We start from the raw sequence: 23,010 nt of genomic DNA, 5'->3' as shown, positions 1-23,010 counted from the left end.
TTCCAAGAGGCACTTTTGCTGTTGTAAATTCCAGATTGTGTTCAGGGACATCTATGAAGACAAATTATCTGAATTCTATTTGTTCAAAAGTGGACAGGAAACTACTTTCAATCAAAATAAACTGGACACCACACAATATGGAACAGAGGTATTAGAGAAAGAACATCCTAACTTTGCTTTTTGCTCTTGGCAATTTAACTTCTAGCTGCTAAAAGTAAAACTGCACAGATGGCAGATACACAGTCAATGGTTATACCTTTAGTATTTAAAGGACAACTCCAACCAGACCTAAAAATAACTGCTTTTAGATATGAAACACTGTTTTCTATAATAAATGTGAATTTAATCCAGATAATTTGACATGGTAGAAAAGGTTTAGCCATATTAGAAAAATTTCCAAAAAATGATGCTTTATTAAACATTAATGATAGACAACAGGGCAATCACCCTGGTTTACCATCACCTTAGTATGAGACAATACACACAGACCTAAAACCATTTAAAATCACACCAAGACCGGTCTGGATATATACAGTATGTGCTGCAGAGACAGTGACAAAGTTTGTCTAAAGCATTTGCAGCACCGCACATAGGTTACACTCCCTGTAGGAGGTTTTTCAAAAAAATTTTCAAAAAATATAATATGTAATTATCACATGCTATGCATAATAGCTAATACAGTTACCATGTGGAGAGAAACATAACCTTTAGCCTATTCAAGGCAATATGGGTAAAAAATTGCATAAGAAGGGGGGATATACCCCAATAATATGAATATAGATTCATGCAGTAGAACCCTATTGAGGCACATGTGATTGGGGCCCATCTACCCTTGGTAGATGCAAATAGTTGCAAAAATTCTTATAGATGAAGGAGTCCCTGTTGATGTCTTGATGGAATAATAAATGAAGATAGCAGAGCCCTGCTTTATATGGTTTCTTCACCACAACGTGTGGACTATAAACCACTTTGATATACGTAATGGAATGAGGCCCAATAGGTCTTCCGTTTGTTGCAATATACGCTGTATGCCTTGCATCTAGGTAATGCATCATAATGTCCCCATCCTGAAATAAGACAAATAATATAAGGACAGTCAATCTGGGTACTTTCACTCTGATGTATATAGTAGATAACAAGAAGCCTTCTTCGTTATTCTTGTAACAGTCCACTCACCACCTGTGCCATGGGTAGTAAATAATGAAAATGTCCTTCACATGTACTGCCGTATTGATCCAGGGAACAACTGCTTACATCAGCCGACATCTCGCGGGTTCCTTTCCGTCCATGGCACCTGTACAGCTTTGCATGACTCATGGCATGTGAAAATGGCCGCCTCCTTGTAGGTCGGCGTGCATAACGCCAATGCGCATGACCGGAAGTGACGTATCTGACGTATAACGCGGGGAAATTTGTCATCAGACACTGAAAACAATTTTGCGACTTTGCTCAGTGATGTGCGAACTTGGTGCTCTATTTTAAATTTCAGTGCTTTTGATTTTGGTTTGATTATATTATTGAATTAAATGTATTATTATTATTATATATATATTATATATTTTTATTATTATATTATTATTTTTTAAGATTATTTAATAAATTATAATTTATGATTTCGTGCTTCAAATTTTAACATGTTTACTAGACTCTTGTTCGGACAGATTTCAGTGAGTTATTCTTAAGAATTACAGGCCTACAATAAAAAAAAGACATTTCCATGCAAAAAAATGTACCGCTTTGAGCACAGAAATACTGACATAATCATACCGCTAGGGAGGTTAACGGGGAAGCACTGATATAAGGAGACTCTGATCTAATGGGGAGTCTCTAACAAGGGTGCTAACATGAAGAGATTCTGATCTAATGAGGGGGGCTCTCTAGTGGGGGTACTAATATGAAGGGACTCTGATCTGATGGGGGTCTGTAAGGGGGTGCTGATATAAGGTGACTCTGATATAATAAATGGTCTTTAAGGGGGAAGCACTGATATAAGGAGATTCTGATCTAATGGGGGGGTCTCTAAGGGGGGTGCTAATATGAAGGGACTCTGATCTAATGGGGGTCTGTAAGGGGGGTACTGATATAAGGGGACTCGGATCTAATGAGAGGGGCTCTCTAAGGGAGGTGCTAATATGAAGGGACTCTGATCTGATGGGGGTCTGTAAGGGGAGTGACTCTGATATAATATATATTTATATCTATTTATCTATAAGTCCCAATACAAAGTGTGTGTGTATATGTATACATATATATATATTATATATATATAAAAAGGAAGTGGTTGAAGACACAATAAAGCATCTATTTCATGTTCGGTTTACAAAACGTGAAGGAAAAGTCACCTGGATCCACACCAGACACTGCAGAACTGACTACATGAAAGTATCTCTGTGTTTAATTTGGTTTCCTCTTGGAATCACAGTCTGGTGTATACTCGCGACCCCTGGTTTCAATTGCTTTAATAAATATATTAGTAAGGGATACATGTATATTTAATGTGATTTGAAAAGTAGTTCAGCCATGTTATAGTCATGTTGTCCTTTATATGTCTTCCATTTTATGTAGAATTGTCTGTGTTTAACTATGCTGATAAGTCAGCATGTCCACAGCATGTCCACAGCTGTATGCCTTACATCGATGGCAGCAAGGAGTTTTGCACACATTCCAGCAGCTGCTTGTGGTGTGTATGCACTCCACATGCCAACTGTTGGCTTTCTAATGTAAGCAATCCGATGTCTGTACAGGCGCCTGATCGCTTTCTGTGACCCTGGAAGTGCGCTCCCATTTCCCCTCCACCATGCTGCCCAGGCTCCACTGTACCACCTGCGGGTGAAGCTGGGTGGAAGGCATGGAGACTAGTAAATAAGCATTTGCTGATCTCCCCTAAATAGAAAAAACCTGGAAGCTATGTGTAGGATGTCATTTCCAGTGAAACTTTAAAAATGATGAATGCAAATGTTGCATAAAAACAGGAATTTTTAGTTCACATGCATTGCAATACATGTTTAAGCTGGCCAACTGCGTCAAAGTAATCCCTCTCTGGTCAGTCCCTTAACAAAATGGCATGAAATGACTCCCAAAGTCCATACCAGACTCTAAGTTATGCATGCAGCCTGGCAGGCCAGGAAAGAGGTGGGGATGAGCCCCCTTGGAATCTGGAAGCCCTTTCTCATTTGAATATGTAAGGGGTACATACTGTACCCCCCCTGATGTTTAGAGCATGTGGACAGCGGCGCCATTCCCCTTATCCCGTGCAGATGGAGACACTTCCCGGTAGGACCCTCTGTGGTTGTTCTGGTAAAAGTGAAAATGAAAGGACTAAATATCCGGCTTATAAGAACAGTCCCAATAGGTATAGATATACATGGAATATAGATCCACAGGTATAGTTCCACCACAAGAGAGGAGAGCAACTAGTGAGGGGCAACCTAGATACCACCAAGGGGTTTTAACTCAGTTCATAACTGTAGTAGGTATGCCACTATGCTGTATAACTTCATGACCATCACTGCAGCCTGTCTATCGATAATCTGGCGGGCATAATACAGGTCCAGCCTACTAAGCAGGTAGCTGATTGACTCTGTATGCCTGAATGCCGTAATGTACAGTCCTGCACTCAACAGTGAAGATATGAAATGGTCTCACCACGTGGAATCAGAAGATTCCACGCTTGTATTCTCAAAAGCCAGAAAGTGCGAATGTCCTTCAAAATGCAACTGTATCCATTTGGAAATCCTGTCGGCACAACCTTGCAGAGTGATCTAGAGAACCGGCGTGCACTCCAACACCTCACCGGGGGGATTGCACGTGGAAGGAGGACGTGATCCTATCCGCCTATATGTTATGCCCCTCCCACTGAGGACAAAGTGCTTTACCAGGGGAAGATCCTTCTCAGCAAAGTACACCCCCCCACATGATGAGGTCATGTGGGCACCAACTTTTTGCCATTGCAAGCAGTTACAAAAAGTTGTCCTTCATGACAGCTATCATGTAATGGGCTTTACCACTGGTGTGACATGAGTGCCAACCAATCTTATACATGGATGATCTTTGTTTTCTTTAATCTGATTTCTCAGTCTAGTGACTACAGTCTGGCCTTCATGAGGAATGAGGAGAGACAGGCTTTCTCTTTTCAATGTCAGCCTTGTCCTTCATGCTAAGTCCCAATTCTGGAATCCAGGCTGCATTGGGGTTGAATCTCTTAAACCCCTTCTGTGGGATGTCATCCTGGTTATTGTCCCACAATAGTCTTATTCTTTTCCTTGGATGCTGGTATACAAAGTTCTTCTATGGTATGTGACCCTGGTTGTTGTCCCACTATGGTCTTATTTTTTCCTTGGATTCTACTTGTTGTCTGTAGTTGTTGATTTCTCATTTTCTGTCCAGTGGACTTCATCATCTGGTTAAAGTTGACAACTCTCATCTCTGATGATTTTTACAGGCATTTGAAGAAATTTGGTAGTGATGGAGGTTTGCATTCTTTGGGAAATTCGGTAAATGTCCCATTTTCCAGACACTTGATGAAATGAGGTCTTAATAGATGGTTGTTGTACGTACACTCTGGATTGCCTCCAGGGGTCAACATCTCAAACATATTGGCAGCTGAGTACATCACACAGTTTCTATCAGTAACTGCTGCTGCACATATTGATATTGAATGTGATTTAGTGGGTCATTCAGATGAAACGTATAGCTGTTTTTCATCTGCTGGAAGCTAAGTGATCTATAATCAATAACAAGATTGCTGTCTGCCATCACCACCTTTTTGCCACTATAGGCAGTTACAAAAACATGTCCGATATGCCAGTCGTAGTGTAACTGAATAGTTGGCTTTAGCACTGGTGTGACATGCCTTCCAACAAATCTTATACATGGATGACCATCGTTTTGTTTAAACTGATTTCTCAGTATAGGGACCACAGCCTTGGCAACATGAGGAGAGACAGGCTTTCCATCTTCAATGTCAGCCTTGTCCTTCATGCTAAGTCCCAATTCTGGGAGCCAGGCTGCATTGGGATCAAATCTCTGAAACTCCTTCTGTGGGATGTCATCCTGGTTTTTGTCCCATGATGGTCTCATTCTTTTCCTTGGATTCTGTTGATCTTCTTGGTTTTCAAAGGGATGTCTTTTCTTTGTAGACCATCTTGTCCAAGCTAGAAGAATACGCAATAAGAGAAAATATTAACCACAGCAGAAAAATAAAAGTAAAATGTTTGTTTGAATGACAGTTTGTTCATAATATTCATCAATAAACAGGTACAAGCCCCCAGATTGTATCAGATTTGAGGATTGACCTGTCTGCCCATCCCATAAACAGTCCTTGAGTCAGGGCTAATTCACACGGGAAGAGAAAAACACTGCGCTTAGATGCGTACAGTGTATAGTTTTGTGCGCAGCTAAACTCAGCACTATAGTATTTAATGAGTTCATACGCACAGCTGCATCCACAACCCAAAATGTGTACTGCATTTTAGGCCGGTTCACAGTATGCCCCGAGCTGAATTGCTCAGGAATGTGTAGTGCGTACATGTGCTATTCACCGCAGCTCTGTGCAGTGTGATTTCAAGCCCATTGATTTGAATGGGCTGAAACTGCACCACACTGCACTAAAAGTAGCGCAGCAGTACTTTTTGAAACGCACAGCAACCACATCGCACGGTACTTTCTACCATGCGATTTGGCATGGGCCAGTGTGGACAAATGCAATGCGTTTGCAAGCTACGTTTGGGGCATTGTTAACTTTTAACTGATCCCCACAGCAGATCGCAATGGCATTGTGAATGGAATGTGGTGTGGGAAGCCACAGTGTTATGGAAGACCAGGATGCTTCAATAGGGGCCTTCAGCTCTTCTGCATTGTTCGGTCTCATGTCTCTCATCTTTCTCTTGGCAATGCCCCATAGATTCTCTATGGGGTTCAGGTCAGGCGAGTTTGCTGGCCAATCAAGCACAGTAATCCCACAGTCACTGAACAAGGTTTTGGTGCTTTTGGCAGTGTGGGCAGGTGCCAAGTCCTGCTGGAAAATGAAGTCAGCATCCCCATAAAGCTCGTCTGCGGAAGGAAGCATGAAGTGGTCCAAAATCTCCTGGTAGATGGCTGCGTTGACCCTGGACTTAATGAAGCACAGTGGACCAACACCAACAGATGACATGGCTCCCCAAATCAACACAGACTGTGGAAACGTCACACTGGAATTCAAGCATCTTGCAGTGTGTGCCTCTCCATTCTTCCTCCATACTCTGGGTCCTTGGTTTCCAAATGAGATGCAAAAGTTGCTCTCATCAGAAAAGAGGGCTTTGGACCACTGAGCAACAGACCAGGTCTGTTTTTCTTCAGCTCAGGTAAGACGCTTCTGACATTGTTTGTTGTTCAGGAGCGGCTTGATAAGAGGAATATGACATTTGAAGCCTATGTCCAGGATCCGTCTGTGTGTGGTGACTCTTGATGCACTGACTCCAGCCTCAGTCCACTCCTTGTGAAAGTCCCCAACACTTTTGAATGGCCTTTTCCTGACAATCCTCTCCAGACTGCGGTCATCCCTGCTGCTTGTGCACCTTTTTCTTCCACACTTTTCCCTATCACATAACTTTCTTTTCATGTGCTTTGATACAGCACTCTGTGAACATCCAACTTCTTTTGCAATTACCTTTTGAGGCTTTCCCTCCTTGTCAATGATGGTTTTCTGCACAACTGTCAGGCAGCAGTCTTTCCCATGATTGTGATTCCTACTGAACCAGACTGAGAGACCATTTAAAGGCTCAGGAACCCTTTGCAGTTGTTATGGCTTAATTAGCTGATTAGAGTGGGACACTTTGAGCCTAGAATATTGCACCTTTTCACAATATTCTAATTTTCTGAGATTATGGATTTGGGGTTTTCATGAGCTGTAAGCCATAATCATCACAATTATGACAAATCACGGCTTGAACTATCTTGCTTTGCATGTAACGAGTCTATCTCATATATTAGTTTCACCTTTTAAGTTGCATTACTGAAATAAATGAACTTTTGCACGATATTCTAATTTTTCAAGTTTCACCTGTAGGTTCAACCCAACACCTAACAGGAATCTTCAGTTTTGGGGTAACATGTTAACGAAGCACAAGTCATGACAACCTGGAAGTGTCAAAATGCTTGTTTTTTCTAAGTTTATTCAATTGAGGGACATTTGGTGAACTGATGTCCTCTGATCGCCATTCCCTCTACCATGGCCATCCTGGGCCCACAGGAGGGGCAGCAAAGCTCAGGATAAATGGCGGTGAGGGTTGCTATATAATTACTTTACAGTCATTGCTTCATGAGAACAGGCTTGGCAACCAATAGTCTACCTCCTAGATCTGTGAAGTGTTTGCTGGCTGGCTGTGAATTGGGGGTTTGGGGTGAGGCTTATTTTTTAGTTTGAATAAGTAATACTAATACTAATAAATACGGTGCTGCGTTACTTTAACTGACAAATGCGCAGTCATGCAACGCTGTACATAAATAAAATTTATATAATTGTTTCCCCACAAATAGAGCTTTCTTTCAGTGGTATTTGATTATCTATGAGTTTTTTTTATTTTTTGCGCTATAAACAAAAATGGAACACCAATTTTGAATAAAAATACAATATTTTTTACCTTTTTGCTATAAAACATATCCAATATAAAATTTAAAAAATAACATTTCTTCATAAAGTTAGGCCAAAATGTATTTTGCGACATGTCTTTGCTAAACAAAAATCCCAATACGTGTAAATTAATTGGTTTACATGAAAATTATAGTGTCTACAAATGGCAGTATATATACTGGAATGATTTTTTTTTATATACTAGTAATAGCATCGATCAGTGACTTATAGCGGGACTGCGACAGGCATTCCGACACTGGAGGGGAGCTGAATAACTGCCACTGACTTCCCCAGTGACACTAATACAGTGATCAATGCTAGTAAAATGCACTGACACTGTACTAATGACACTGGGCAGGAAGGGGTTAACATCTGGGGCAACTGTTAACTGTGTGCTGTTTTACTATGTGTGCTGTGTGTGTTTTATTATGTAGGAACACTGCTTCGTATTGCTCTGCTATGCAGAGCAATACAAAGCAGCATGCTGGTGCTGACAGGGGAGAGATCTGTGTTGTTTACATACAGACCTCTCCCGTCAGTGTTCCTCGGCGATCACCGGATGCTGGCAGGGAATCTCCGGCTGGGACCCGGTGATCAACAGCTGTAGCCGCCAATGGCGGCGCAGGTAGGGTGGCATGCGCACGCACCCCCTACCTGGAAATGTAAAATCATGTATATATAAATGATTTTGCACAGCCCTGCCACCCTGTAGCAGTAGTTCTGCTGTAGGGCAGTCGGGAAGCTGTTAAAGAAACTGCAGAACCTTCATCTAGGCTTTATGTGCATTGGTGGTTATTTACAAAGTCAGGAGCAAGGGCAGCCGTAACAGGACTGTAGCAGTGTTAATTATTAGAAACTAAAGCCTAGTACACACAATAAGATTGTATAATAATCTGATCATTAGTACACAGCTTTTGTCCGAAATCATTAGAAGGGACAAACACGAACATTTTTCTCATACGATACTAGACCGTACAATATTCGGCAGAAAAATAAAAACCGGAAGAGCAAGACCACAAGTGCTTAGAAACAAAAGAATACATTACAATACAATACAACACATTACATCACTTCCAAAGTTCTATTCTGTTGTACAAGAATTTTCCAAACTTCAGCCATGTTGCCATATTAAGTCAATGGTGTCATGAACAGCCCTGCTCCATTGTGTATGTGCAGCTGTACGGCAATAAATTATGTGGCTGCAGCTGATTGGCCAGCAGTGACAGCTTCCTTCCTGAGTTCAGACCAAACCCAAGCCAAACTCAAGTGCTAGCTGTTCTAAAACCGCGATGTGAAGTGCGTAACAATGCCACACCCAGCTGCACCCTGCACAACAATTTTCCAGCTAATGGATACAGATCGATGTACCGGCAGCCTGAGCGATTGTTACTGGTTCAGGTTAATTACGCAATTAACCCTTCACACTGCCACCACCACCTTTTTGTACAGAGAAAGAGGAAACTCGGCATTATCAGCTATAACACTATAATGATTGAGATAATCGTCTGTATAAAATGGTCCGCATGCCGGTTATGCAGAGGTTTAAACAACCACAGTAGCGTCTCTTTAGAGGCAGGAATTTGTGAGTTGCAATACAGAGCTATAGAAACAGTTCAACACTTTCAGAAAGAAAGATTTATTACTAAAAGGTCAAACAGGAGCAATAAAAATATTTACAGAACAAAGATGTAACTAAGATATATATATAAATATACAAAGAACCATAGCACAGCAAAGAGATATCAGAGAGAGGTGAAAGGGTTAAAGTACTTGCCAAAGTCCTGGGTTAGCAGATCCAAGTTTCAGAGCAAAAGGGTGCTTCGATCTCCCTATGTTATGATGGAAAAATTGGAGAATTCTTCAACTTCCTCCTCTTAGGCCTGACAGCCTGTTTTAAAGTCCCCAGCAGGGGGGTGGCTCTGCAGTCAAGGGCCAATCTCCACGTAGGGCGTGGAAATATGGGTGGATGCCTGAACTAGAGCAAAAATCTCCCATAACTCATATTTGCCTATAACTTTTCATCTGCACAAGTGACAGTCCACCCGTGGGTAGATTATTATGCAGACAAGTCTGAGGATTAATTAGATATGAATTATGAAATGATATACTGCATGGTTCATAAGATCTATGTGTCTGCTTCCCTGAGTGTCCAAGACAAGGCGAGTGACCCATCAAACTGTTTGTCTGCTCATTGGCCATCTGACAAGGTGTCCGGTTTTTATGTACATCTCTCATATTCCAAGATATGAGACATAGGGGAAAAATGGATTTGCCAGAAGTTATCTGATTCTGTCACCTACACAGAGTTAGGTTTTATGAGGTTAGAATCTCTTTCAACTCCTGGGAAAGCTTGCCTTATCTCTTCTGAGGTGTGAGATGGTACAGCTTTCTGAGACAGCTAGGCACCTAGCTCAGAGATGCCTTGGCCTGCCAGTGACCCACAACCAGCACACACACACACGCTGGCCAAATGTCTCCTCTTGGAGAGGGAGGGGGAGGGAGTGAGGGGAGAAAATGGATACTCTTAACAAAATGGAGTCAGCGTCCTTCACTGTGTGTTGCGTACGTTTGCGACAATCCCTACTAGGGATAAATTTGCTATCCGTTAATGACAAACCTGTGCTTTGCCCATGGAGGCCAAATCACCAGGTTTGCTTTACTGCCCCTCGCCCAGCATCATGTGTTCTTTTCTTTCACTCTTCCCACCCCCCTCTCCTCCACTCAGCTACTGTGAGTGAAGAAACCACCTGGTATGGAAGGGATTAGGGCAAACGCCTGGTATGGAAGGGATTAGGGCAAACGCCTGATATGGAAGGGATTAGGGCAACAGTTCTCAGCATGTGGCTCCCTTTCCTCTCATGTGACAGCTCATGTGTTACCCCTGACAAAAGCAACTCAGGACCTAGACAGGGCTTCCTTTACTCACTCCTGGAAGCTGAATGGAGCAGACAAATATTCTGAAAATTTAAATTTTTTAACAAAACTCTACTGGTGTATGGTCAGCTTTATATGTCCTGTTTATAAAAGGTTTTTATGGAAAGACATAGAGCCTGTGGCACAAGGCTTCTGGTCATAGAACGGCTTTCCCCATTTGAACGGCTTCCCCCATTTGGGAATGCAAAAGCAGCTTAAAATGAAGTCAAATGTGTGACAAGGCCAGAAGAAGGTCAGTTTCAGATCAAATGCACCTGTCAATTAATTCTAAATGATCTCAGAGTCTGATCTCAAATGCAAGTAGAATGCCTTTTAAAGTATTTGCACACAGACACAAATACTGTTTCCACTTACTTGGCTGTTTGAAGTGTGAGCCCTTACCTGACACCAGCCCTGCTGAGAAGAACTAGTTGTTAGGGTAGGTGCTGCCATTGATTTTCCTAGCCATGAATAGGTATCTGCGACAACACCTCAAAAAACAGCCAGTCCACTACAGTACCACTGATGAATAAGCCACAGTAAAGGGCCTTTTTATAAAGAGTGGAGAAAAGAACATAGAAACACAAGTGTAATTGTTGTTCCCTGGAAAAATCAGTAAGGGATTTTCTCACTATTGGCAATAACTTCAGTTTTATTGCTGTAATCTTTTCTTTTTTTCTAATTATTTCAAGCTGCAGTTTCCCAAAAAACAAAATATTCCTACTAATATTCCAGATAAGCAGTGGACAAGCAAGGTTAGCAAGAGACAAACCTTCCATTTAGCAATACAGAGAGATCTCAGGCACCTCAGGTGTTCATGTCTTAATTACAGCACATACCCTACATACATTCAGCCCTGGTTCACACTGATGCGGTGTGGAATTTGCAGCGTTTTCAGTGCGAATTCCACACCGCATCAGAATCGCACCCCATTCATGTGAACCGTTGCCGGTGTGTATGTTAACAACACCTCCAAATCGATTCGCAAAACACGGTGCGATGTGCAGAATCGGATCACATAGGTGTGAATACCCATGCGATCCAATTCTATTATGGACCAAAAAAAAGGGTCCTGCACATTTTTGGTGCTGGTGCAGTGCGATTAGAGCCATACAAAATTTATGGCTCCAATCGCACCGCACACAAATTGCATGTGATTTGCACAGGGATGTGGTGCGGTTCCTTTGCGAATCACATGCGATTGACCGCACCGCATATATGTGAACCCAGGTTCAATGGCAGTTTTCACTAATACATGCTAGCTATGAACTGTGTTCAGCGCTTAGCAAAGAGATCTTTATAGATAGTTGGGAGCCAGGCAAAGTCTCTAACAATTTATTGTAGTATTCAATTGAGAATGCAGTGGGTGGAACGACAACCTTGTCTGACTTGAAAAAATGGCCATTGCAATGGCAATGGCAGGAACCCTACCAAGGAGTTATGGGTAGCTATTTTCCCAATACTCTAACTTACAAAAGAATAGAAATATCTGAGTGGACAGAGCTACTGCTTTATCTCCAGAGTAGGTGGTATTTGCTACATCTATGGGATTGCAACTGCATGAGAAAAGGCAAGCTTAGTTAAGCTAAAGCAAAATATTAAAAATAGAAAATGTACAAAGACATGAATTCATTTGTAGGCATTTCAGCTTAAAGTGAAACTTTATCTGAAATGTTTTGATTTGGAAAAAGTGAATAAGGGTCAGTACCTCTATCAGGCTTTAATTGTTGTCTGTGTCCCCAGTTGGGAGTAGACTTGATCTCCAAAATTTGGATGACACTTTCATGATTCTGAATATAAAAATCCTGACCAAATTCCCAATATTCATATTAAATTTAGCAGTTTGGATTTCCAAATGGTTTCAGGGAGAAAGGGACCAAAGGTTTCTGCTCCTGTTGTTGCATGGATGACCTTCGCTTGACTGTCAGTGCCACCAGGTCCCACCCTACCATCCAACTATTCCTAGTGGAATTTATAAAGAAAATGGCTCTGGCTGTTTGCCATAAAGTGCCTGCATAAATAACCATTGCATTCAAAGATACACAATTATTTAAAGACCCAGTAGAGATACTTTACTCTGTTAGGTTTTTTGTTGTGGATTCAGCTAATACAGAATGACTTGGCACCCACTGTTTCACATAATTTCTTTCATATGTTTCTTCTCCACTGTAGGTGTCTGAGCTGAAGGGTTTTGGTGGTGTGCCATTGTTTCCAAAATTACTGTCCACTGGGCTCCCACATTCAGAATCACAGAAGTCCATATCTAGGCAAATCCTAGGATAGCCAAAATCAGCACTATTCTCTGAGTCTGGAGATAGGGCATTATAATTGTCATTGTAATAAACATTTCATCATCATCCTGGCTTGGAGAATCTTGAAACTCCCATGCATTTTGGTGAAGCTGGCACCAGGTCCAATATTTTATACTGGATCCCAGGAAATCTTCTTGCCGATGGAAGTCAGAGTGAACTGAAGAGTCTGTGCCAGCTTGAGAATCTGATTCCTGGTCAAGCATGGGGTTCAACATGTTGCTGTTGTCGCTGACAAGGTTAACATAAGGGTAGCTATCATCTCCTCTATCATCCATGGGAGCTTCAAGACCATCCCTGGTATTGAAATGAGGACAAGGATGAATGCCCATGGGTAGGTCTCGACTTGGGCATGACTTGGTAAGTACAAACTTCTGTTTTTCCAAGCTAATGAGATCCTGCCTGGATGCATTCTTCAGCAAACCTTGGCTGTAGACTTCAAAATATTCTGAGATTGCCATGCTATCAAATGGTGTTGCTTGGTAGTAAGAAGCACCCAGCCAGCTCTGAAAAAAATAAACAATTGATTATGTGGCAGTAGAAGACACTTTCTGGTCACGTCTGTCAGTTCTAACTATTTAGCTCATGAAAAACATTTTGTAAGTGAAGGTAATTTTTAGATAATCACAGATTTTGGCTGACGAAATTTAGTATGAAAACCTAAATTTAGTTAAATTAGAAAAAATAAATCAGCAAAAGAGACGTTACTTATGTTCAGTGAGAAGTGTTCCTTGTTCTAGTGGCTACTGAATTCCTCAGTCCTCTGCCCCCCCAATGGCTTCTAGTGCTGCGGGGGTTAATATGGCCCATGGACCTGTCAAAGGTACGCTTCAGGTTTCTGCTCCACCCCCCCCCCCCCATTCATAGAGGCTGTACTATAGCTTCCATCAATGTAAAGAGCTCTATGAGTGGAGGAAGTGAACCTTTCATTCATCTGTCTGTTCTCCATTTATAGAGTTGTTTTCATTGATGGAAGCTATAGTACGGCTCCTATAAGTGGGGGAGAGGAGCACAAAGGGCAGTCATAGATGGTACTCTTGATGAGTGCTTATGGCAGGACCAGCATCTGCTGTGGGTGCCGAAGACTGAAGATTTTAATGAAGACAGCAGTCACCAGCGCAGGGGACACTTCTTGAATGTAAGTACTGTCCCTTGTAATGATCTTTTTATTTAACTAAATATAGGTTTTAGAGCCAAGGCCTAAACATATAATGATTCTGTAGATTGAAGGATCCAATAGATTCATTAAATTTTTGTAATCTTAGCCTGGCAAATTTTCAAACTTCAACAAAACAGGCATCTTGGTGCTGCTGCCGTAAGAACCTATGGAGTGTAAGGACATACATATAGAGGAAACGCAGTGAAATTAGGGATTTCACCTTTTTTTGGAAGTGCATACCTACATATCAAAGAAGCATATACTGTACTCTATGGCCACATTCACATGGGGCATACAATACCATGCGCTTGTGCAGGGCCAGGTGTTCCATGCAGGCAGCCCTACTATTGGAACAAAATGGCTTTACAGACACGGCTGCTGTGTCCCAATGTGACAGCCATGTGGGTGTGAGTATGTGTGTGTTTGTTCGGGGACACTCACCCATACCCACATGAATGTCATATTGAGACACAGCGGCTGTGTCCGTGCAGACACTGTATCCCAATAGACATCAATGGGCCTGCCTGCACGGAATGTGCAGAACACCAGTACATCCCCATGCAGGTAAACATGGCCCTGCATCATCATATGGTCTTGTATGTCCCATGCGAACGAGGCCTATATAAAAAAAATGAAGTACACTGCAAAGTTCATACCTCTGACCTGTAGATGTAATTTTTTACAGTTTTTACATGTATAATTTTGTCTATATTCAAGTTAGTTCCAGCTTTGCATCAAGTTCTAAATTTCATTTTCAATGCTTAACTGAAAGAGGAGCTCCAGTCAGTTTTCTGAAAATTAATAGTCAGCAGCTCCAAAAACTGTAGCTGCTGATTTTTAATAATCAGACACTTATCTGTACCAGGATCCGAGGGGTTGCCAGAGTTGGCAAATTAACTGTGGGCAAAAGGCTGTGACAGCTTGCGGCTTCATAGCTGGGTGCCCACTGTGCATGCGCAAGCATCACTGCTCATTGTAAATGGTCCCGCAGTTTTCTGGGACCTGTCATGTGTCCCAAAAGACTGCGGGGAGTGAGTCAGCTTCAGCTTCTGATCGCCTAGAAGTGACAATTCTTTACCAAAAGCAGAGGAGGAGGCCTTAAAGGCTTTATCAAGCTTTATCTAGAAACTGATTGGCTACTACGAGTAGCTAACTCAGAATCTGCCTACTCCAATTTTAGTAAATTCCCCCTAAAATTACTACGCCTCCCAGACTACAGAACGCAACAGTTACCAAAACGTGATTTTGTGATACCATGCTGGTGCACAATCTACTAACTTTACATTTTATCTGAGTTGCAGATCGGCCTCAAGAAAGAAAATTAGATATTTGCTTGGCCCTGAATCATACTTGTACTGCAAATTTCCTTTGTTCCCAAACATCTCTTTCAGATTTCCTCCACTTGACAACAGCGTATGATACAGTATATAGATTTTCTATAAGAGAAACTGATTTTGCCTTGTCATTTTAGGTCACCTTTCCTTTTTAAAAAATGACAGCAGTCCTCTTCTGTTTTTCTAATTGGCTTAAGTTTATAGGCAATTAAACAGCACCAATCACAAAGCATAAAGGGCATAGCTGTCAAAGCAGAAACTGCATCTGATTACAGAATCATAGTGATTGGGCAATGGAAATGTATTTTTTAACACTTTAAAACTGAATGAATGAATATATATATATATATGTAGTATATAGTATATATTTACAGAATACATTTTTTTCTATAAACAATGTTTTTCCTACAGCAGACTTCTCCCTTTTTGACGGTTACTTCCTCTAACTGAAACCCCTATGAAGTTGTACAGGGTAAGGTCTCTTGCATACGGATGCCTAAAAACGCAATGCAAATATGCGCATTTACTATACTACCCATCCTTGCCTTTTTACGAAGGAATTTACATACATGTATCAGTACTGTGGGCAAGTACCAGCAGTAAGGCTCATCCAGCCACATTTGTATTTGCTGAATATAGTCTATTCTACAGCATATTGTGAAAAACAGCTAGGGTTAGGTAAGTAAGCATACATAAAAACTAAGAGTAGTTAATACAAACTATTTATATATTGTATTTTGTATTTACCTGGCAAAATAAAAATTCAGATTACAAAAAAAAATATATAAAACCATTTAAAGCAATACACATAAACACTACTACTGTACATCTATCAAAAACTGCAAACAAAGGAAATATATTTTCATTGCTAGTCCCGCAGGTATACATAAGGCCTTTCATCTTTATTTCTGATAGAAAATAAATTCAATTGATGGTTAATGGTTACTCTTAGAATGTATTTTGTATTAACCTTGATAAACCACATCCTTCATGTGTGAAGTGACATTCTCAAGAAAAAGCATGTGGGTGGAAAATGTATTGCTTTGCTTAAACATTTTTTAGTGATTTGGTTAGTTGTTTTCACATAATTTAGTAGTTGCATATTTGAGAAAAAAAGATATTTGTTTAACCTTTTGCTTATTCTCATATTAGAAAGTTGACCCAAACCTCCAGTACTCGCCACAAACATTAGATGGCAGTTTGATTTGCATGATTGGTTTGACTGCCAAACCATTAATTTTTTTTTTTATATCAAAAAATGACTACATAATTATACCTTATATTAAAGTGGTCAACATGAAATACAAATCCTCCCTGTAAAAAGGAATGCTCTATACTTTACATTTATGGAGTCAAATGCCTGCTCCCCTGTTGCATGCTGTAATTGCTCCCACTTGCTAGTAGTTATGTAGAAGCTAGTGGAAGGAACCACTGCATGTTGGGGGGGGGGAGCAGGTATTTGGCACCCCTGGAGGTGCAGATAGCTACAGCCAATGGGGATCACTACACTGGGAAATATTTAAGCATGGGTCAGTGGAAAGATAAATATACAGAATTTCTTTTTACAGGGGAGCTTTACTTTCATTTTCAGCCTGAGTGATTGGATCACTTTAAACAAACAAGTCTATTAGGAGACACTTCCGGAAATAACTAAAGCTTGGTACATACAGATCAAAATTCAGCTGGTTCAACAGGGATCAGCCGAAGTTTGATCTGTGTATAGCCCTCTCTGTTCGTCAGAAGCCAATCACTGTATCGACTTCTATCAAATGGACCTGTTGTTAAGAGCAGCGCCTACCCAGCCATGACCCTGCCGAGCTCTGCAGTCCTGCACAGTGGCTGTCACACGCTTTTATCTGCACAATAATTCCTCATGCACACTGGACGTTTGAACAGCTGCTGTTTTTGGCTTTTGCCGTTTTTTTTCCACGTTATCCTATGTGTCCATGCACACATAGGCTTTAATCAGCGTTTTTTGGCTGGGAAAAAACCCCAGAACTAGTGGTTTTCTATAGGAGTTTTTTAGCTGTAAAAATGCTATAATGCTGAAAAACGCGGCAAAACATGGTAAAAAGCTCTAAAAAAAACTGCAAACGCGGAAAAACACAGCTAAATGCTAATGCAAAAAAGCTGAAAAACTAGCGTTTTTAACATGACTTTACACAGCTACCAGCATTATTAAAATGCCCAGTGTGCATGGAGCCTTAATGTGAGTGAAATTTTTCATTTTTCCTTTTGTTTTACCAATATATCTACAACTGGCAGCGCTCCCTGTTTTTTCTTCTTAGTGAGGAATCAACATAATGCCTTTTATGGAACTTTGTACTACGTCTCCAACCCCAGCCATCCCAGCACCTTACAACTACCCCAGTTGACTCCTCACTGCCTGTTTGAACCCCTAAAATCCACTTGCGTAGCACTGCTCACTGAATGTGACAGGAGGTTTTAATTCTTGATACAGCTATGATGCTGTGCTTGAGTACAGCCCCGTCTGTTGCCTTTGCAGCGGGAGCAGTTGGGGACTGTAAAAATGCATAGCAGCCATGTGTTTTTATTGCCCCCCAAATGCAAGTATAAACCAGCCCACACTACTATTGGGTTTATACTTTGATTGAGGCCCTGATAAGCTCCTTTTTCAAAGGAATGGGTAATGGTTTTGCACATAATTTATTTATTATTATTGTCATACAATTTAAAAGTGCTTTTCCTTTAGTAAAATATAAAATATTGCATATCGATATTTTGCATTCTCTGTTGATCAATCAGATGAAGCTTGGGGCTTTTTTTCACATATCTTGTTTGAGGCAGCCTGCATGAATGTAAGCAACTGCTGCTGTGCTCTATCTTCACATAACCCAAGGTGCTCTGGATACTCTTTGTGCACACAACACGCTCCCAGCACAGAGACTGGGCTTTCTCCGAAAGTCCCGGTTCTTGTACTAATAAGAAAAATTAAAAAAAAAAAATTACTAAATCAAGGTTTGATCTAGGACACTGCCAGGGTTAGTGTTATGGTCAAGGTAAGTGTCAAAGGTCAAGGTAGAGGTCAAAAGATCAGGGTCAAATGTTGGGGTCAGAGGTCAGGGGCAGTATATTTTGGGTATGATTTTTTTTTTTTAAATTAGTATCAGTGTCAGTGTGTTTTTGGCAGGATAAAAAAGCAAAATGCGTACCATTGTTTCTGGGCCATACTACGAGTACAAACAGGAAAACTTATTTTGTTGTTCGTTGTTGGTAAATTATGGTAATAGGAAGAAATATACAGCTAAATTTAAAAATAATATATTTTTTTTTACTATTTTGGGACAGTTTTCATGTGATAATAAATGTACAGTTTTACTAACACGTGTCAAAGTTGCAGAATTGTGTTCAGGCATTAACATTTGTTTTTCCCCGCAGTTAAAAAAAAAAAAAAAGAAAAAAACAAACCACCTTGGCCATTTGCAAGCAAAAAGAATAACCGCCACACTAAATGGACACAGCACCATTAATGAAATGACTCAGTTTTGCCATTAATTTTATGAAATAAGAAATAAAAAAAAGGATTTTATTTAAAGAAAAACTCAAAACAAATCATAATTTATTTTACTCATACAGTGAGGAACAGAAGTATTTGAACACCCTGCGATTTTGCAAGTTCTCCCACTTAGAAATCATGGAGGGGTCTGAAATTCACATTGTAGGTGCATTCCCACTCTGAGAGAATTAAAAAAAAAAACAGGAAATCACATCGTATGATTTTTAAAGAATTTATTTGTCTTGCACTGCTGAACATAAGAATTTGAACACCTAAGAAACAGCAAGAATTCTGGCTCTCAAAGACCTGTTACTGTGCCTTTAAAAAGTCCACCTCTGCTCCACTCATTAATCTAACTTAGCAGCACCTGTCTGAGCTCTTTAAAGACACCTGTCCACCCCTCAGACACAGCAGATCACCGATCCACAGAAAGAGCCGAAGATGGCGGCTCGGTCATGTGATCAGCTGTGTCCAGTCACAGCTGATCATATGTAAACAGGGAAATGCCAGTTAATCGGCATTTTTCTCCCCACGAGCACTGATAATCAGTGTGCCCTGATGATCTGTGTAGCCCCAGCAGCGCCACCTGTCAGTGTCCATCAGTGCCAGCTGTCAGTGCTCATCCATGCCACCTGCCAGTGCCCATCAGTGCCACATTTCAGTGCCCATCAGTGCCACATATCAATGCCCAGCTGAGCTGCCTTTCAGTGTCACACATCAGTGCCAGTCAGTGCCACCTATCAATGCCAGTCAGTGCCACCTATCAGTGCCAGTCAGTGCCGCCTATCAGTGTGCATCAGTGCCCGTCAGTGCTGCCTATCAGTACCATATATGAGTGCACCTTTCAGTGCCCATCAGTGATGCCTGTCAATGTCCATCAGTGCCACCTACCAGTGCCTCCTCATCAGTGCCACCTATCAGTGTCCATCAGTGCCCATCAGTGCAGCCTCATTACCGCACATCAGTGAAGGAGAAAAATCACTTATTTACAAAAGTTTATAACAAAAACTAAGAGAAAAACTTTTTTTTCAAAATTTTCAGTGGTTTTTGGTTTGTTTAAGAAAAAATAAAAAACCCAGAGGTGATTAAATACCACCAAAATAAAGCTCTATCTGTCACAAAAAAAACTGATAAAAATTTCAAATGGGTACAGTGTTGCATGACTGCGCAATTGTTATTCAAAGTGCAACAGCGCTGAAAGCTGAAAATTGGCCTGGGCAGGAAGGGGGTATAAGTGCCCTGTAGGCTAGTGGTTAAGTACCATTAAGACCATTTAGCAGAGTGCCTACTAGGGCTCTGTACTAACAGCAGATGGATTGGGGAGTGTGGAAGAAGGGGAGGAACAGAGAAGATGGGATCAAACAGCTTTTTTACACAAATTGGAGGATTAACCCCTTAGGTTCCAGTGAGTATAACAAGCATGTTTTACTGCATATACAGACTGATTTTACTGTTGTGGGTTTAAGTAACACTTTAACAGAAGCTGGATTACAACTGCAAAGGGGCAACCAAGAGCCAGTAATCTAATTTTTATGAAATCATTTCTTACAATAAGGCAGGAGAATGCAGTAATATTTTCTGTGAGCTTCTGAACTCTCTCTGCGTTGCTGTTGCAGAGTTTTCATTACAACCTGTTAGTTAAGGCACTGCGAACAGAAGATGAAAAATCTCTGTATTGGAGCCCCACATAACTATAAAAAGGAGTTCTAATCCTTCCCCATTCTTTCCAAAACTAAGAAAACAAGTTTTGACTGGACATACACTTTTAGAGCAGTATTAAATCCAAAATCAAAAATTTAATTGATTGCAGCTTACAAATCATTCAATGTGGTGGCTGCATCAGTTTTCTTTTCTTTGACTTTTTCCCGTTTTCACCTGGGGATCTGGCCAGTAACACACCTCCAATATTAGTAAGACACCACTCTGGAATAAGCACAGGAGGCACAGCAACATTGTCAGTTAGGGGGGAGGATAATGTTAAATGTATTATCAGATTTAAATACACTTACACATTGAAGCCAAACTCCAGCTAATATTTGATAAGCAGTTACAGCAGTTTTTGTTTCCTTTTGGGATAAAGGTTTTACAAATGCAGTCATCACATGTAAGGATTGGTAAGCTGCAATATAATAAATACCTGATTTTGGGTTTAATACCGCTGTAAGCAATGTATTCCAGTATTACACAAGGATCTGAAAAGAGTGAATTTGTGAGAGAATATTGGAATAAGTCAGTGAATAGTGGTTTAGTAGTGTTCGTTGGTGGGGCGTGTGGTATAATTTACTGGTATGTGCGCTGTTTTGTCATTGCAGAGGGGTGATGGCAGTGCACTAAGGTCCAGACCTTTGGGCATACTACTGAAAAATAATGGTACATTCTCTAAATACCATATACCTTCTCTGGACCAAACTCAATAAAATACTGCGCCAATTTCAAAGCTGTAACGGCGTCCTCTGAAGGCATGTGACCAACCAAATCTTCACTCTGAATGTCGATCCTGTGAATACAATGAGATTAAACAGAAGTCCAGTCTGCATTCTTTACACCTAAGACACTTGTAGTGCATACAGTGAGGAACAGAAGTATTTGAACACCCTGTGATTTTGCAAGTTCTCCCACTTAGAAATCATGGAGGGGTCTGAAATTCACATTGTAGGTGCATTCCCACTCTGAGAGACAGAATTAAAAAAAAATTCAGGAAATCACATCGTATGATTTTTAAAGAATTTGTTTGTCTTGCACTGCTGAACATAAGGATTTGAACACCTAAGAAACAGCAAGAATTCTGGCTCTCAAAGACCTGTGCCTTTAAAAAGTCCAGCTCTACTCTACTCATTAATCTAACTTAGTAGCACCTGTCTGAGCTCTTTAAAGACACCTGTCCACCCCACAGTCAGTCAGACGCCAACTACTACCATGGGCAAGACCAAAGAGCTGTCAAAAGACACCAGAGACAAAATTGTGGATCTCCACAAGGCTGGAAAGGGCTACGGGGCAATTGCCAAGCAGCTTGGTGAAAATAGATCAACTGTTGGAGCAATTGTTAGAAAACAAACAAAACATAGAGTACCCCTGGGGATCTTTGGTTATAATAGGGAAGCAGCTATTTTCTTTTTGGTAGATTCCCAAACAAATGTGCGTGAATTTATAAAAACAGTGCTAACCCACCCCCAACTCAATAAATGCTATAATTCACAAAAAAATCAACTGCAACACCCCCTATATCTACCGTGCTATTTATACCCCCCCCCCCTCAAAAGAAATGCAATTATTCGATGAATGGCATCTAATGCCCAAATACACTGCTCAGAAAAATTAAAGGAACACTTTGAAAATACATAAGATCTCAATGGGGAAAAAAAATCATGCTGGATATCTATACTGATATGGACTGGGTAATGTGTTAGGAACGTGAGGATGCCCCATCGTTTGATGGAAATGAAAATGATCAACCTACAGAGGGCTGAATTCAAAGACACCCCGAAAATCAAAGTGAAAAAACGAAGCAACAGGCTAGTCCATTTTGCTGAAATTTTCATTGGTTGTATGCATGCCTGACAGCGTCGAGGCATGCTCCCAATGAGATGACAGATGGTGTCCTGGGGTATTTCCTGGTATATCTGGTCCAGGGCATCACTGAGCTCCTGGACAGTCTGAGGTGCAACCTGGCGTCGTCGAATGGACCGATGATATCCCAGAGGTGTTCTATTGGATTTAGGTATGCCTGCATACTGCCGCAACATGAGGCCGGGCATTGTCATGCACCAGTCGGAACCCAGGACCTACTGCTCCAGCGTAGGGTCTGACAATGGGTCCAAGGATTTTATTCTGAGACCTGGCAGTCAGGGTGCCATTGTCTAGCCTGTAGAGGTCTGTGTGTCCCTCCATAGATATGCCTCCCCAGACCATCATTGACCCACCACCAAAATGGTCATGCTGAACAATGTTACAGGCAGCATAACGTTCTCCACGGCTTCTCCAGACCCTTTCACATCTGTCAAATGTGCTCAGGGTGAATCTGCTCTTATCTGTGAAAAGCACAGGGCACCAGTGGTGGACCTGCCAATTCTGGTGTTCAATGGCAAATCCCAATCGAGCTCTATGGTGCCAGGCAGTGAGCACAGGGCCCACTAGAGGACATGGGGCCCTCAGGTCACCCTCATGAAGTC

The 23,010-nt window shown here is 41.2% G+C and overlaps 1 pseudogene; it reads right to left on the bottom strand.

The window, feature by feature from the left end:
• Positions 1 to 11,653: 11,653 nt before the first annotated feature.
• On the bottom strand, positions 11,654 to 22,571 carry LOC149463761 (uncharacterized; annotated as a pseudogene).
• Positions 22,572 to 23,010: the final 439 nt, after the last annotated feature.

Source organism: Staurois parvus, unplaced genomic scaffold, assembly GCF_062004578.1.
Source record: "Staurois parvus isolate SC_StPar_1 unplaced genomic scaffold, SC_StPar_1.0 ptg000152l, whole genome shotgun sequence".
NCBI classification, from domain to species: Eukaryota; Metazoa; Chordata; class Amphibia; order Anura; family Ranidae; genus Staurois; species Staurois parvus.
This window is presented reverse-complemented; position numbering and strand designations above follow the sequence as displayed.